The sequence below is a fragment of the Leptodactylus fuscus genome, chromosome 3, assembly GCF_031893055.1.
Source record: "Leptodactylus fuscus isolate aLepFus1 chromosome 3, aLepFus1.hap2, whole genome shotgun sequence".
Taxonomy (NCBI): Eukaryota; Metazoa; Chordata; class Amphibia; order Anura; family Leptodactylidae; genus Leptodactylus; species Leptodactylus fuscus.
In genome coordinates, this window is record NC_134267.1 from 45,998,857 (window position 1) to 46,015,854 (window position 16,998).

Here is a 16,998-nt window from a genome sequence, read left to right on the forward strand (position 1 = left end):
GTATTCCAGTCTCAGACTTGCTCGCTCTGCTCTTCACAACTCATACGGTTTTAAGAGAACTGTGGCCACCTTTCCATTTAGTCTGCGACTGGTTGCAGCAGCTGTCAGACATTTCTAGGGACCCATGTTACTCTGATAATGGGGGTCCCACCTATCAAACATTTATGACATTTCCAGCAGATTCTCCAAAAAATGTCTTATATTAATGCGTAAAGTATTCACCTATTTTTCTGCAATTTTTGCAAAAACCATAAATTTTATCATTTTTGTCTTCCATTAAGCCAGTTTCACATAATGACATTTTCCCAGCAAAACTGCAGATTCTGCGACTGCATTACCCATATGTCTAGTAAATCTGGCCCGATGGGTGCTGGAGGTTTATTATAAGGCCATGACATAATACTTTCTCTGAGACACTTGTGATACATGATACCCTTAGATTGCTTCTACTTGGTCGGAAAACTTGGTCTGCGTATTAGCCGGATTTACTGGCCCAAACCTGAACTGAACTCAGCAAGTTAGATCAGTTCCGCCGAGCAGCATTCAAGATGGTAAATCTGACCAATGGACATCCCGGCCTCAACTTCAGTGGCCCTTCAGCTATATTCACACATAATGAACATGATGATCCTTAGCCAGGTTTATCTCAGCCGAGTTGCCCATTGACTTTAATGGGCAAGTCAGGTCGAGAAAAAAGGACCCGATAAGGATCGAAATCTGTAAAAAAAAAAAAAAAAAGATCACATGTTTCTGGGCTCATGGACATACACAACCATTAAAAACATTTCTGTGAATCAATAGGCCTAACCCCTATCTCTGACTCCTCCATTTTTGTAGAGTCTGACTCCACCTCCTGCTCTGACTCCTTCGATAATAGCTGACAGCCATTGTCAGACAGACGCCGTGAAGATCATGTAATTCTCGAAAAAAGCTAGTAATGAAAGTAAATATATAACAAACTATACTATGAAAACTAAAAATTAGGTATCTCTAAAAATATGGTCTAAAATGAGTGGAAATAATGCAAAGACTCCCCACGGCTACCAATTAGATTACATTTTTCCCAAGGTAGATAAAAACATAAGGCGTTATTCAGACTTTTGGAAATAACACTGTCTTTAAATTGGTTTTTCAAGTTAAAACTATTTATGACCGTCCATAAGGATAAGTCATTATCGGATTGGTAGGGCTCTAATAACTGGTACCCCCCTCGATTAGCTGTTCTCAGGACTTGATATACAGAGAATGGAGCAGGAAGCAGACAACTCTGTTCTCCGTGTGCTGAACTGAGTGACTAACTTAGCTCCTATTCAAGTGAATGAGAACTTATCTGCAATACCATAGTCTGACCACTACATAGAAAACAGAGCTGTCTGCTTCCTGATCTATTCTCTTTGTATCGGTTACTTAGAAGAGCTGATTGGTGATATTGATGACCTTAGAATAAGTTATCAATATTTTTAATAGGAGTATGCAGATTGCTGGTCGGTGTAACAAAAGCGGGGCACTAAAACACAACCATTGAAGACCACAGGTCTTCGAAAAGCAGCAGAGAGGCCATGAACGATCCATGGCAATTGGTTTTTAAAAAAAAGTGGATCAGCCATGCACATAATATGTCTTTAAATCAATAGGACTATGTACTATCTATGGAGAACATGGCCAGCACACGGCTATGATTTACGGATGTCAAACTAAGGCCTCATGGGTAACTGCTTCACATCTGCCTGCATTAGATTTTTTATACTTACGGCCAAATGTTTGGGTTTTTTAAACAATTTTTTAAAAAGCTGCGAAAAGTCACTTTCTATCTGAAATAATCGGCATATAGAAATTCCAAGAGATTGTCTATAAATAATACTCACTACCCACTCCTAGCTTTATTTTCGGAGCTGAAGCGGAGAAAGTTTCAGATTACTTGGCCAGGGATAATCTTGGAGAAAGGGAGAGGTTCATGCTATACTCACAAGTCATCTTAAGGGAATTTGTTGCGACATACCTGCAATGCAATTTATTGACAGCTCCAGGCTATTTGGCCTGTAACCCTCTGGCAGAGCCATACAATCATAAAGGAAAGGGGATTATTGAAAACAATGGCCCATATGTATCACAACTGGCTTATTTTCGGTTAGGTTCTGCAGTCAGTCAGTTTGTTGCCTTTTTTTAGACACTAGCAAATGTTGCACTCAAGCAGTACTTTTGTCGCCGCGTGATTCGTGCGGACACTGCATTATAGTCTATGGGGTCCGTGTGTTTTCATTGCTCACCGCTTTTTAATGTGTTTGGTCCCTTTAAACATTTTACAAACTGCTTGTAGTGGCATAATCTAACAATTAGAAGTAATAAGTTATCAATTTCCGGCCATTCCTGTGCCAACAATTGCTGGTTACCCTGCTGGTCTCTGTTTAGCCACCTTCAGTGATGACACGTTGACATCCAGTCACTAGCCCCAGCAATGACTTTAGTGGTGTCTACACATCATAGCTACAGCCCGCGACTGTCTTGACATGAAGACCAGAAGGGATCCTGAAGTGGCTGCTATTATCCTATTATTTTATACCATTGTAAAAGTAGGTTCATGTCTGTGCTCAAATCCTGACATGAACAGAAACCAAGAGACCGCACTGACTATAATGGGGTGTGTTGGGTATTCGCTGTGGCACCTGTCATTTTCCTGGATGAAAAAAACATGCACAAAGGATTTTTTTTGTCCTCATTTTTGAAAACACTTTTTGATGGTCAGGATTCTAATGGAGCACAGCCTAAGATGTTTGGAATACCCCTTTAAAGACTTAACAGGTTTTCTGATATATCTGTTTTAGTAAATTATTGTATTCCCCATAGTTCGGGGGATATTGTCACTCCTTAGGGAGAGACCACCATATAGGTGTGTGGAGACTTGTTAAGCCTTTAGCACTCCACTTTGCAAGGAACTATGGGAAGAATATGCAAATCCGCCTTCCATGATGTAATTAGGAAGACAGTTGCTGCCTCATTGTTGCAAACCAATAGAGGGCGCTCACTGGAATGTGCAAGCCTGTCTTAAGACAGGATTCCAGTGAAATAACCCAATAATGGCTGCTCCCTTTAGCCTCATGCCCGACCTTCCAAGAGGCCTTTGTTTAGCAATGACGCTGGGATTATTACCAGGTTATAGTCTCTCAATCGAGGACAGCTGTTTCGATCTGGTTGGATCTCATCAGCCCGATGTAGAGAGGACTATAACCTGGTAGAGGTGAGAGGCTTAGACAGGGTTCGGGGGATATTGTCACTCCTTAGGGAGAGACCACCATATAGGTGTGTGGAGACTTGTTAAGCCTTTAGCACTCCACTTTGCAAGGAACTATGGGAAGTGGAGTGCTAAAGGCTTAACAAGTCTCCACACACCTATATGGTGGTCTCTCCCTAAGGAGTGACAATATCCCCCGAACCCTGTCTAAGCCTCTCACCTCTACCAGGTTATAGTCCTCTCTACATCGGGCTGATGAGATCCAACCAGATCGAAACAGCTGTCCTCAATTGAGAGACTATAACCTGGTAATAATCCCAGCGTCATTGCTAAACAAAGGCCTCTTGGAAGGTCGGGCATGAGGCTAAAGGGAGCAGCCATTATTGGGTTATTTCACTGGAATCCTGTCTTAAGACAGGCTTGCACATTCCAGTGAGCGCCCTCTATTGGTTTGCAACAATGAGGCAGCAACTGTCTTCCTAATTACATCATGGAAGGCGGATCTGTATTCCCCATAGTAAAACAATTCTGGAGCATCTTTTAATACTACCCTACATTGTATCAAACCTGTTATTCCTCTTACAAATGTAGAAATAAATTGACAAGTGGGCAGGGACGGACAGCTGAGGGCCCATGTGCAAGAACATTATATTATATTAGACATAAAATATATTAGTTTAGGTATTAACCTGCAATCTAATAGACAGTAAAATATTGTTGTAAAGGTGATAGGGCCCCCTGACGTACAGGGCCCTGCTGCACTACAAGTGGGTGTTACCAGCTGGGGGCTTGTCCATGCATACCCTTAGATTGCCTAATCAGTGTTGCCCATGTCAGACTACGTAGGGCCACATCTCTTTGACAAGTAAATGGTAACACCCAGTCGTCAGTTTATCCAAAGGAGTATCCATAAACTGGAGTTCTATGAAAAGATGATCCAGTAATGTTATTTCAGGAAGACTATAAGTATTTACCAACACTGACAAACCCAAATATATATATCTGCCATCTAATACAACCTACAGCATTGTCAAACATTTGGAAGGGCGATGCTATCCAGTACCTACATTAACCCCCTAAACTTGTTAATGTAACAATGTATCACCCTATAAAGTAGTATGCTGAATACCATTCCATGTTACTATTACCATGCAGAAGAGAGACACAACAATGCCACAGTTTATCACTGTGATCGGTGTTTCCCAACCTTTTCAGACTCAGTGCACCCCTGGAAAAACAAATATAACCAGGCACCCCCTCACAAATAATTTTTACCAAAAAACATCCTAATGGTACAGGTAATGTTGCATGAAGGCATACGGTCAACTTCCCAACCAGAGTTGAAAAAGAAAAAAAAAGTGAAAAATGGAAAAGAAAAAGGGTCAGATCTGACCCTGCCATACCCGGGATGACCCCTTCTAATGTTATTTAAGGTGGTACCCACTTATCCATTCTGCACATCTTCCCAACCAGAGTGTCACAGCCCACTGACGTGCTTTCAAGGCACATCTCAGTATCATGGCACCCTTGTTGGGAATCGCTGCTGTACATAGACTTCACCATAAAGTGTAATATGCTACAAAAGGTCTATACAGACCAGTCTACTTCAAGACAGAAGGAAATGTGCTGACACTTAAACCCCATTAACTAATATGCACTATTCTGTACATCAACCAGAAAGCTGGCGTAGTGACAGTCACCGTCCACGGAAAGCAGATATGAGGGTACTGTACAGGTAGATATTCACGTCCAGACAATCCGGTGAGATTATATGCTAACCCTAGAGGTCCATCTGCAGTAGTCACACCATCAAGTCCCTTCTGTCCATGGGTACATGTGCCAACTTCTGGCTGTGTTATGAAAGTCACAAATCCAGACGTGTTTCCTTCCATCTTATAGGAGATTCATCACATGTCATAAAACACCCATATGGTGATATAGCAAAGATGTGGTTAGGTCTATAGGAGTACCAGTGATACGGATGATACCGGTGAATTAGGGACTCCTAGAGATAGCATACAATCTTACTGGACTTGGCGGAGTTAAGCATCTATAGTAAATGAATAATACCCTCACCCCTGATTTATATGGACAACAGCCATCCCTATGTTTGTTTAGATACGGTGACAGAGTGTATCTGTATACTGATCTGTATAGATCCAGTTTAGGACTAAAGGGGTTATAGATATAATGCCGGAGAAGTCTTTTTTACAGTCTTACTGTATATAGTACAACATGTGCTAGTAAAGCCCAAGGAGCTCAGCTGAGTTTTCTCCATGGATTGTGCAATGTCAGGCAGTCCTTATTCCTTGCCATGCCCATTCATTTCTCCGTATACTCCCGCGGGCTCGTCCATAGATCTCTGTAGCACATTTCTATACTTGTAGGACTAGAATGGAAAGGGACACAATAGATCCCCAAGAGAGCAGCGGACACATGACTGAGATTACTATTGGCTACCACATGGAGGGTGACCTTCTCCCCTGCACAAATAAGGAACTACAAGTCCAAGAAGTGGTGAAGCACCTGACAAATCATGTCCTGCTGCAGAGAGTAGTCCAGGCTCTCCAGTTACAGGGCACATGAAATATTCAGCACTGTAAGCTTACCTGGGAAGAGGCTCCCTTTTATTTGCTGGCACAATGTGCAGGACACAGGCTCTCTATGGTCACCAGAAAAGTCACCAACTTCCTGGGATCCTTACAAACACCCACCAGATCCTTGCACAAGTATAGAGATCCCAGCAGACAAGTGATCCGGATTGGGGGAGATGGGATCACAACATCCCGGATCTCAGGAGAGATTCCTGGAAGAAATTCTACTTTTTACAGCTGCTCCTCCCTTACTTGGCACAGCAGCTGTCCGGTTACAGGAAAGAGTTAACTTTCCCTCCTCGGTGTGCTCTTGGAGAACTTGCTATGTCCACACATCCAGCAGATCATGTGCTTGCTTCTACGATCCGGCGATCACTCGCTGGTGCCCGATCTTTCCCTCCGATAGAAGTTGCATGGGTCTGCAGAGCCGTCCTGTCTGCTCGGGGCTCGCTCGTAACTTTGTGCTCCTGGTTCACAATCGTCATTCACTTGGATTTCAGTGCGGTCGGCTGCAGAGAAACCGAGAGAACGTGGCACAGTCTTGTCACGTCCCCGCCCACTCTCTTCTCTTACTATAGTGTTTACAGTGGGATGGGAGGCCGGCAAGCGCCATCTACTGGAGAACTGAGTACATGACACATTTCTAACATTACCACAGGTGACGCTCCGGCAACAAATGGTCACAGGTTTTTTAGATATATTTTGCTACCCTAAAAACATGAAAAAGTCTGTTGTAGCAAACATTTCAGCAATATTTAGTGGGGTACATTCCCTAATAGCAGGGCCATACAATGTGGGGTCATCAGGGGTGAATGTAGCCGCTGTGCTGCCTGAGGCGGACTATAAAAAGCCTTCCCACCAACAACAAAAATTGAGCTTACGTATTACACTGCCATTGTCGCACAATAAACATACACAATACACAAAGTTATAAAACGGTTTTTAAGAATTCTTCTGACTGTATTCCTTCAATATCAGAGATCAACACCACGACATTAACAATGAAAATCACTTCACACATCTTCTTGTGGATGGATGAGCCCACATGGCCCCCATTCTTTTTAAAGAGGACCCTTCACCTCCTGGGGCACAAGCAGTTTAATACACCGCTGAATTCAGCGCACTGTCGGCTTTCCCGTCCTGTGCCCCCGGTGAAGAGATATCGGGGCCGGTACCCTAACTCTTCACTGCCAGAAGGGCGTTTCTAACAGTCAGTCAGGAACTCCCTTCCTCACAGTAGCGCCTATAGCGCTGTACAGTAAGAGGTGGCGTTCATTATCGCCCAGCAATGACGCTGAGTAGTGAGGAACTCCCCCCTCAGTCTGTGGATGAGTATTGTCAGGAGAAGGAAGGGGCGTTCCTCAGGCATCAAAGTCCCCCCCTAAGTTTAAAATTAGCCCTGGGGCTGTTCCCCACCAGCTCCATTCCTTTAAAGTTGCAGGCTAGCTCCTGCGTGGCGAGGTCAAAGGAGCCGACCCCTTCCTAAGACAGCCGGGAGCCTACTGAAGGCTCCCCAGCCTGTTATAGCAATATTACTATTGCCGCTGGTCCAAGACCAGACTGGCAATAGTAATATACAGAATCTCCCATAGACGGCAGTACCCTTGGGGGGCTAATAAAATAGTTGCCTCCTTTCCCTAGAATACATATAAAAGTAGACAATTACTGTGATACACATACACATTAGGTATCCCCGTGTCCCAAAATGCTCGCTCTACTAAAATTTTTCCTGTTCGGTGAACATCAAAATCAAAAGTGCCAAACCGCCGGGTTTTATTCACCATTTTGCCTCTGATTTAAATAAAAGGTGATCTAACCAATAGATATTTCCCAAAATGGTAGAACTATAAATTACATCTAGTTCCACAAAAAAAAACGCCCTATACATCCCTGCACAGCTGCAGGGTCACCTGTCAAAGTGGCCTTGCAGCTGTAGCAATAACTACAACTCCCATACATTAAATATTTTACCATTTTATTGCTTCAAAAAAATTTTTCCCTATTTTCCTCCTCTAAAACCTGGGTGCGTCTTATAGTCCAGTGCATCTTACAGTCCCAAAAGTATGGTACAGCACACACTATAGACAGACAGCGTGTGATATAAACAGGCACCATGGCCCCTTCATATGGCTGCTCAGAGGAAAGGGATGTCCACTGATATCTTATTGATAATCTGTCCTAAGGATAGATCATCAATAAAAATGAGCTGTGAAACCCCTTTAATACAGCCCAATTGCCACCTTAAAGGGGTTGTCCAGGATAACCATTTTTTTAATATGATGCCAGAGAAAGTGCTCTGGTGTCTTCCAGTGCGTTCCAATCCTGCTTGTCCCGTGTTTTCTTCCAGAAGAGGACTTCGACTAGAAGATAACACCAATACAGCAGAACCAAACTGCAGAGGGAGACATTGGAGCACAAAGGACAGGTGAGTAGTTTTTTTTTTTCTTTCCCATTTCCCAATCTTGTATTTAAAAAGTGGTTATCCTGGATAACCCCTTTAATAAATTCCCCCTTATATTAAGGCCCTGATTATCCCATCATAAATAATCCTCATTTAATGACTAGAGATGAGCGAACAGTGTTCTATCGAACACATGTTCGATCGGATATCAGGGTGTTCGCTATGTTCGAATCGAATCGAACACCGCGTGGTAAAGTGCGCCAAAATTCGATTCCCCTCCCACCTTCCCTGGCGCCTTTTTTGCACCAATAACAGTGCAGGGGAGGTGGGACAGGAACTACGACACCGGGGGCATTGAAAAAAATTGGAAAAAGTCATTGGCTGCCGAAATCAGGTGACCTCCATTTTAGACGAATAGTGGATTTCAAATCCGGGTCATATGAGAATGTGAACTTTGTGACTATGAGACAGGGATAGCTGTACAGGCAGGGATAGCTAGGGATAACCTTTATTTAGGGGGGAATGTTATTAAAAATAACTTTTTGGGGCTCTATCGGGTGTGTAATTGTGATTTTTGTGAGATAAACTTTTTCCCATAGGGATGCATTGGCCAGCGCTGATTGGCCAGAGTACGGAACTCGACCAATCAGCGCTGGCTCTGCTGGAGGAGGCGGAGTCTAAGATCGCTCCACACCAGTCTCCATTCAGGTCCGACCTTAGACTCCGCCTCCTCCAGCAGAGCCAGCGCTGATTGGCCGAATTCCGTACTCTGGCCAATCAGCACTGGCTAATGCATTGTATTGGCATGATGAAGCAGTGCTGAATGTGTGTGCTTAGCACACACATTCAGCTCTACTTCATCGGGCTAATAGAATGCATTGGCCAATCAGCGCTGGCCAATGCATTCTATTAGCTTGATGAAGCAGAGTGTGCACAAGGGTTCAAGCGCACCCTCGGCTCTGATGTAGCAGAGCCGAGGCTGCACAAGGGTTCAAGCGCACCCTCGGCTCTGATGTAGCAGAGCCGAGGGTGCACTTGAACCCTTGTGCAGCCTCGGCTCTGCTACATCAGAGCCGAGGGTGCGCTTGAACCCTTGTGCACCCTCGGCTCTGCTACATCAGAGCCGAGGGTGCGCTTGAACCCTTGTGCACACTCTGCTTCATCAAGCTAATAGAATGCATTGGCCAGCGCTGATTGGCCAATGCATTCTATTAGCCCGATGAAGTAGAGCTGAATGTGTGTGCTAAGCACACACATTCAGCACTGCTTCATCACGCCAATACAATGCATTAGCCAGTGCTGATTGGCCAGAGTACGGAATTCGGCCAATCAGCGCTGGCTCTGCTGGAGGAGGCGGAGTCTAAGGTCGGACCTGAATGGAGACTGGTGTGGAGCGATCTTAGACTCCGCCTCCTCCAGCAGAGCCAGCGCTGATTGGTCGAGTTCCGTACTCTGGCCAATCAGCGCTGGCCAATGCATTCTATTAGCCCGATGAAGTAGAGCTGAATGTGTGTGCTTAGCACACACATTCAGCTCTACTTCATCGGGCTAATAGAATGCATTGGCCAATCAGCGCTGGCCAATGCATTCTATTAGCGTGAACTGAGTTTGCACAGGGGTTCTAGTGCACCCTCGGCTCTGCTACATCAGATTGCTACATCTGATGTAGCAGTGCCGAGTGTGCATCAGATGTGTAGTTGAGCAAAACTGACTCAGCACTGCTAAGTCTCTGCATTCGCATAGGAATGCATTGGCCAGCCTTCGGCCAATCAGCGCTGGCTCTGCCGGAGGAGGCGGAGTCTAAGGTCGGACCTGAATGGAGACTGGTGTGGAGCGATCTTAGACTCCGCCTCCTCCAGCAGAGCCAGCGCTGATTGGTCGAGTTCCGTACTCTGGCCAATCAGCACTGGCCAATGCATTTCTATGGGGAAAAGTTAGCTTGCGAAAATCGCAAACTGACAGGGATTTCCATGAAATAAAGTGACTTTTATGCCCCCAGACATGCTTCCCCTGCTGTCCCAGTGTCATTCCAGGGTGTTGGTATCATTTCCTGGGGTGTCATAGTGGACTTGGTGACCCTCCAGACACGAATTTGGGTTTCCCCCTTAACGAGTATATGTTCCCCATAGACTATAATGGGGTTCGAAACCCATTCGAACACTCGAACAGTGAGCGGCTGTTCGAATCGAATTTCGAACCTCGAACATTTTAGTGTTCGCTCATCTCTATTAATGACCCTTTATATAAATAATGCACCCTTCCATTCATAATGTCCCCTAATGCCCCTTATATAAATAAGCATCCTGAAATATGTATAATGCTCGCTAATGGCCCTTATCTAAATAACTACCACATTATATATATAATACTCCCTAATGACCCCTTTTTTATAAGTAACCCCACTGTAATAATAGTGCCCCTAATAGCCCTTATATAAATAACACCTCTTTTTTTTTATAACTCAAATTTTTATTGAAAATTTTTACAATAAGAAAAGAAAAAACAATTACAAGTTACAAGGCGAACACCCGCCCTGCGAACAGAAAAGCACACAGTGCAACACAAGATTCAATCATAGAAGAATAAAAAATAAAAAAAAAACAAAGAAAACAACATAGAAAAAACAAAAAAGGGGCTCTATTAGGAAGGCCCGGAAGATCAGGAGTAAAGGAGCTGAAAAGCGATAAAGAAACAAGGGAAGAGAGAAAAAAGAAAAAAAAAAAAAAAAAAAAGGGGGGGGGGATGAGGAGGGAGGGGGTTAGTGGGACAGATGGGTGGGGGAGAGGACTAAATGTTGAGGGTGAGAGGGTAGGTAGGGGTGAGTGTGAGCAGTCAGGAAACCGGTGGGAGCACCTCCGTCGCCAGGTCATCCATACCACAGCCAGTTGGGAAGGGCTCGGGAGCAACCACTGGTCAAATACCTGAGACGAACAACAAGAGTATCAATCAGAGGAGGGGTCAGAGCCCAGAAGCGTCGGGTACTCTGCAGACTGTTGAAACCTGAACCAGTAGAACCAGGTTTTGATGTACGCCTCAGTCGTACCATGCAGGAAAGACGTGAGATTTTCCATGTGCATTATCTCGTTGACCTTCGAAATCCAGAGGGAGAGAGGAGGAGGAACCACTCGTTTCCAAAAAAGGGGGATACAAGCCCGGGCAGCAAGGATCAGGAATCTAAGCAGGGAACGCTTAAAGACCTTTACAGAAAACTCACAATGATTAAGGAGGAACAGGGCAGGGCCCAAATGGTGAGAAGTTTCAGTAAGCTGGAGGGTTATCCGCTTGACCCCCCCCAGAAGGACGAAAGGGCAGGACAGGACCAAAAAACGTGTAGCAACGTGCCGTCCTCGTCGCCACAGCGCCAACATAGTGGGGAGACCTGAGGAAACATAGCATGGAGTCTCGTAGGAACCCTATACCATCGGGACAAGATTTTGTAGCTGGCCTCCTGGTAGCGAGAGCTGATGGAGGCAGTATGAGAAAGGCGAAAAATACGTCTACGCTGTTCCTGAGAGAGGGAAAGGGATAAGTCAGATTCCCATTTCAGCAAGAACGGCGGAACAAAGTCCTCCGGAGGTTCAACCAGGATCTGGTAAGTGAGCGAGAGGGAGTGGCGGAGGGGGCCAGCGCCAACACAAATCTTCTCCAAGGGGGTGGGTTCGACAAGGAACTCTGCAGGAGCAGGGAGAGAATATAAAAAGTGACGAAGTTGCATCCCCCGCCAAGCATCCAAAGTGGGCAGCTCAGGAGGGGCCTGGGAGTTTAGAAGTGTATTTCATCCCCCTGCGTCCTGGAAGTGACAGGCACGGAAAATCCCATGACGGCGCCAATTACGAAAAACTCGGTCAAACATTCCAGGCGGAGAGGCAGAATTGCCCAGCACTGGAAAAAGAGCAGAATCCTTAGGGAGGAGAGTGGAGCGAACAAGGCCTCTGGAGCAAATCCGAAGCGTGGGACCAATGTTAGGATGTAAAAAGAGAGATGATAATGAGGAGGAGTCCAACCATGGGCCTTTTGGAGAGGTTCCATTGTGTTCGATAACTGACGGAAATTGTCGCATCTAGTTGGAATTCAAAATATTTTCAAGTTTGTATACACGTGGTTTTTCAGAAAAGGAGACGTAATTTAAATGGGCCAATGTTCTGTTGCAAAATGTTGACCCAAATTAGGCCAATTAAAAGGTGGTATCAAGTTAGACTGGACAGTATAAAGATTCACTAGATTTATCACTCAGCATCTAATGCATTCTCAGTCTACCTGCCTAAGTGTACACTGTCTGACTAGCAATAATTCTGAAACTGTATATGCAAAATATGCAAGACTATTGCATGAAATTTAAGTGAATGCTATAATTGATGTGGTGCCTGATCTACTTCTTTTGTACAATGACTATCAAAAAACGAATTTCACTAGTCTAAACTTAGAAAAAAAATTAGAGCTGCGTTTGCATTAAATGTCAATTGTGAGCAACAATTTTTTTTGGCATCCCACCAGGATGGCCGAGTGGTTAAGGCGTTGGACTTAAGATCCAATGGATATATATCTGTGTGGGTTCAAACCCCACTCCTGGTAATACTTTTTGTTTCAAATGGCAATGATGAGAGTGTCTCAAAACCGACTTTGTTGTATTAGCAAGTATTCAGCAAAATCTTTGGAACAAAATCGCACTTTCTGTAACCCGCTTGTCGGCTCACCCATTCAGCAAAGTGCCGCACCAGGATGGCTGAGTGGTTAAGGCGTTGGGCTTAAGATCCAATGGATATGTATCCGCGTGGATTTGAACCCCACTCCTGGTATGAGTTTTAACTTCACACTTCTTGAAATACTCTCTAAATGGAGCAAAATCAGAGCAAGATCTGAGTAAGATCTTCTTCTAAGGTAACACAGTCTTTCTGTGTCCTCATCACCAATGTTCCATGACAAGATGTAGTGTCAGAACGCCCAATTATTCCAAGCAGTTTCGGCAGCTTCACCAAAAGAAAAGAAATCCTAGCGGAAGTTTTCCCAAATTAGTGTGATTGTGCCGCCACAGAGATGTAGAAGATTCTGTATTAATGAACTTACGTGGATTCTTAAACACTTTTATCATTGCCTATTGAAAGAAGTAAAATTAGCAAGAGTGGGATTTGAACCCACCAGGATATATTAAAATTGGAAAAGGTTGGGCATGGCTTAGGAAAAAGAGGGCTTGGCTTGATAGAAAAGGGGCTTGGCCTAAGATACATCCCAATATACCATAACATTGCTGCACAATTTTGGAGCAAAAATAGGTGGTGTAAACTTAGACTAGACACTCTAAAGATTTTCCAAATTCATCATTCAGCTTTAGACAGTTTGATAAATCCGGCACAGTTTTAAACGATCTCATCTAAGTTTGCAATGTTTTACTATTAGGCAGTATTAGCAAATATGCCCCAGAGTCTTTTGGAGAGGTTCCATTGTGTTCGATAACTGACGGAAATTGTCGCATCTAGTTGGATTTCAAAATGTTTTCAAGTTTGTAGACACGTGGTTTTTCAGAAAAGGAGACGTAATTTAAATGGGCCAATGTTCTGTTGCAAAATGTTGACCCAAATTAGGCCAATTAAAAGGTGGTATCAACTTAGACTGGACAGTATAAAGATTCACTAGATTTATCACTCAGCATCTAATGCATTCTCAGTCTACCTGCCTAAGTGTACACTGTCTGACTAGCAATAATTCTGAAACTGTATATGCAAAATATGTAAGACTATTGCATGAAATTTAAGTGAATGCTATAATTGATGTGGTGCCTGATCTACTTCTTTTGTACAATGACTATCAAAAAACGAATTTCACTAGTCTAAACTTAGAAAAAAAATTAGAGCTGCGTTTGCATTAAATGTCAATTCTGAGCAACAATTTTTTTCGGCATCCCACCAGGATGGCCGAGTGGTTAAGGCGTTGGACTTAAGATCCAATGGATATATATCCGCGTGGGTTCAAACCCCACTCCTGGTAACGCTTTTTGTTTCAAATGGCACTGATGAGAATGTCTCACAATCAACTTTGTTGTATTAGAATGTATTCAGCAAAAACTTTGGAACAAAATCGCACTTTCTGTAAACCGCTTGTTGGCACACCCATCCAGCAAAACGTTGCACCAGGATGGCCGAGTGGTTAAGGCGTTGGACTTAAGATCCAATGGATATATATCCGCGTGGGTTCAAACCCCACTCCTGGTAACGCTTTTTGTTTCAAATGGCACTGATGAGAATGTCTCACAATCAACTTTGTTGTATTAGCATGTATTCAGCAAAAACTTTGGAACAAAATCGCACTTTCTGTAAACCGCTTGTTGGCACACCCATCCAGCAAAACGTTGCACCAGGATGGCCGAGTGGTTAAGGCGTTGGACTTAAGATCCAATGGATATATATCCGCGTGGGTTCAAACCCCACTCCTGGTTATACTTTTTGTTTCAAATGGCAATGATGAGAGTGTCTCAAAATCGACTTTGTTGTATTAGCAAGTATTCAGCAAAATCTTTGGAACAAAATCACACTTTCTGTAACCCGCTTGTCGGCACACCCATTCAGCAAACTGCCGCACCAGGATGGCCGAGTGGTTAAGGCGTTGGGCTTAAGATCCAATGGATATGTATCCGCGTGGGTTCGAACTCCACTCCTGGTATGAGTTTTAACTTCAGACTTCTTGAAATACTCTCTAAATGGAGCAAGATCTTCTTCTAAGGTAACACAGTCTTTCTGTGTCCTCATCACCAATGTTCCATGACAAGATGTAGTGTCAGAACGCCCAATTATTCCAAGCAGTTTCGGCAGCTTCACCAAAAGAAAAGAAATCCTAGCGGAAGTTTTCCCAAATTAGTGTGATTGTGCTGCCACAGAGATGTAGAAGATTCTGTATTAATGAACTTACGTGGATTCTGAAACACTTTTATCATTGCCTATTGAAAGAAGTAAAATTAGCAAGAGTGGGATTTGAACCCACCAGGATATATTAAAATTGGAAAAGGTTGGGCGTGGCTTAGGAAAAAGAGGGCTTGGCTTGATAGAAAAGGGGCTTGGCCTAAGATACATCTCAATATACCATAACATTGCTGCACAATTTTGGAGCAAAAATAGGTGGTGTAAACTTAGACTAGACACTCTAAAGATTTTCCAAATTCATCATTCAGCTTTAGACAGTTTGATAAATCCGGGACAGTTTTAAACGATCTCATCTAAGTTTGCAATGTTTTACTATTAGGCAGTATTAGCAAATATGCCCCAGAGTCTTTTGGAGAGGTTCCATTGTGTTCGATAACTGACGGAAATTGTCGCATCTAGTTGGATTTCAAAATGTTTTCAAGTTTGTAGACACGTGGTTTTTCAGAAAAGGAGACGTAATTTAAATGGGCCAATGTTCTGTTGCAAAATGTTGACCCAAATTAGGCCAATTAAAAGGTGGTATCAACTTAGACTGGACAGTATAAAGATTCACTAGATTTATCACTCAGCATCTAATGCATTCTCAGTCTACCTGCCTAAGTGTACACTGTCTGACTAGCAATAATTCTGAAACTGTATATGCAAAATATGCAAGACTATTGCATGAAATTTAAGTGAATACTATAATTGATGTGGTGCCTGATCTACTTCTTTTGTACAATGACTATCAAAAAATAAATTTCACTAGTCTAAACTTAGAAAAAAAAATTAGAGCTGTGTTTGCATTAAATGTCAATTGTGAGCAACAATTTTTTTTTGGCAACCCACCAGGATGGCCGAGTGGTTAAGGCGTTCGACTTAAGATCCAATGGATATATATCCGCGTGGGTTCAAACCCCACTCCTGGTAACGCTTTTTGTTTCAAATGGCACTGATGAGAATGTCTCACAATCAACTTTGTTGTATTAGAATGTATTCAGCAAAAACTTTGGAACAAAATCGCACTTTCTGTAAACCGCTTGTTGGCACACCCATCCAGCGAAACGTTGCACCAAGATGGCCGAGTGGTTAAGGCGTTGGACTTAAGATCCAATGGATATATATCCGCGTGGGTTCAAACCCCACTCCTGGTAACGCTTTTTGTTTCAAATGGCACTGATGAGAATGTCTCACAATCAACTTTGTTGTATTAGCATGTATTCAGCAAAAACTTTGGAACAAAATCGCACTTTCTGTAAACCGCTTGTTGGCACACCCATCCAGCAAAACGTTGCACCAGGATGGCCGAGTGGTTAAGGCGTTGGACTTAAGATCCAATGGATATATATCCGCGTGGGTTCAAACCCCACTCCTGGTTATACTTTTTGTTTCAAATGGCAATGATGAGAGTGTCTCAAAATCGACTTTGTTGTATTAGCAAGTATTCAGCAAAATCTTTGGAACAAAATCACACTTTCTGTAACCCGCTTGTCGGCACACCCATTCAGCAAACTGCCGCACCAGGATGGCCGAGTGGTTAAGGCATTGGGCTTAAGATCCAATGGATATGTATCCGCGTGGGTTCGAACTCCACTCCTGGTATGAGTTTTAACTTCAGACTTCTTGAAATACTCTCTAAATGGAGCAAGATCTTCTTCTAAGGTAACACAGTCTTTCTGTGTCCTCATCACCAATGTTCCATGACAAGATGTAGTGTCAGAACGCCCAATTATTCCAAGCAGTTTCGGCAGCTTCACCAAAAGAAAAGAAATCCTAGCGGAAGTTTTCCCAAATTAGTGTGATTGTGCTGCCACAGAGATGTAGAAGATTCTGTATTAATGAACTTACGTGGATTCTGAAACACTTTTATCATTGCCTATTGAA

The 16,998-nt window shown here is 43.5% G+C and overlaps 1 protein-coding gene and 10 non-coding genes across 12 annotated transcripts in view; 10 read left to right on the forward strand and 1 right to left on the reverse strand.

Moving 5' to 3' along the window:
* UTRN (utrophin) overlaps positions 1–6,344 on the reverse strand; it is a 497,025-nt gene extending 490,681 nt beyond the window's left edge. For both annotated transcript variants that reach the window (XM_075267488.1, XM_075267486.1), the window contains exon 1: positions 5,839–6,344. The gene's annotated coding sequence lies outside the window, so the exon portion shown is untranslated. The remainder of the gene's footprint in view (positions 1–5,838) is intronic.
* A 6,369-nt stretch (positions 6,345–12,713) lies between these two features.
* Positions 12,714–12,796, forward strand: TRNAL-UAA (transfer RNA leucine (anticodon UAA)). The gene has a single exon. It is a non-coding gene; the product is annotated as a tRNA-Leu (tRNA).
* Positions 12,797–12,937: 141 nt separating this feature from the next.
* On the forward strand, positions 12,938–13,020 carry TRNAL-UAA (transfer RNA leucine (anticodon UAA)). The gene has a single exon. It is a non-coding gene; the product is annotated as a tRNA-Leu (tRNA).
* A 1,103-nt stretch (positions 13,021–14,123) lies between these two features.
* On the forward strand, positions 14,124–14,206 carry TRNAL-UAA (transfer RNA leucine (anticodon UAA)). Its single transcript has one exon. It is a non-coding gene; the product is annotated as a tRNA-Leu (tRNA).
* A 141-nt stretch (positions 14,207–14,347) lies between these two features.
* On the forward strand, positions 14,348–14,430 carry TRNAL-UAA (transfer RNA leucine (anticodon UAA)). The gene has a single exon. It is a non-coding gene; the product is annotated as a tRNA-Leu (tRNA).
* Positions 14,431–14,571: 141 nt separating this feature from the next.
* On the forward strand, positions 14,572–14,654 carry TRNAL-UAA (transfer RNA leucine (anticodon UAA)). Its single transcript has one exon. It is a non-coding gene; the product is annotated as a tRNA-Leu (tRNA).
* Positions 14,655–14,795: 141 nt separating this feature from the next.
* On the forward strand, positions 14,796–14,878 carry TRNAL-UAA (transfer RNA leucine (anticodon UAA)). The gene has a single exon. It is a non-coding gene; the product is annotated as a tRNA-Leu (tRNA).
* Positions 14,879–15,961: 1,083 nt separating this feature from the next.
* Positions 15,962–16,044, forward strand: TRNAL-UAA (transfer RNA leucine (anticodon UAA)). The gene has a single exon. It is a non-coding gene; the product is annotated as a tRNA-Leu (tRNA).
* A 141-nt stretch (positions 16,045–16,185) lies between these two features.
* Positions 16,186–16,268, forward strand: TRNAL-UAA (transfer RNA leucine (anticodon UAA)). Its single transcript has one exon. It is a non-coding gene; the product is annotated as a tRNA-Leu (tRNA).
* A 141-nt stretch (positions 16,269–16,409) lies between these two features.
* Positions 16,410–16,492, forward strand: TRNAL-UAA (transfer RNA leucine (anticodon UAA)). The gene has a single exon. It is a non-coding gene; the product is annotated as a tRNA-Leu (tRNA).
* Positions 16,493–16,633: 141 nt separating this feature from the next.
* On the forward strand, positions 16,634–16,716 carry TRNAL-UAA (transfer RNA leucine (anticodon UAA)). The gene has a single exon. It is a non-coding gene; the product is annotated as a tRNA-Leu (tRNA).
* Positions 16,717–16,998: the final 282 nt, after the last annotated feature.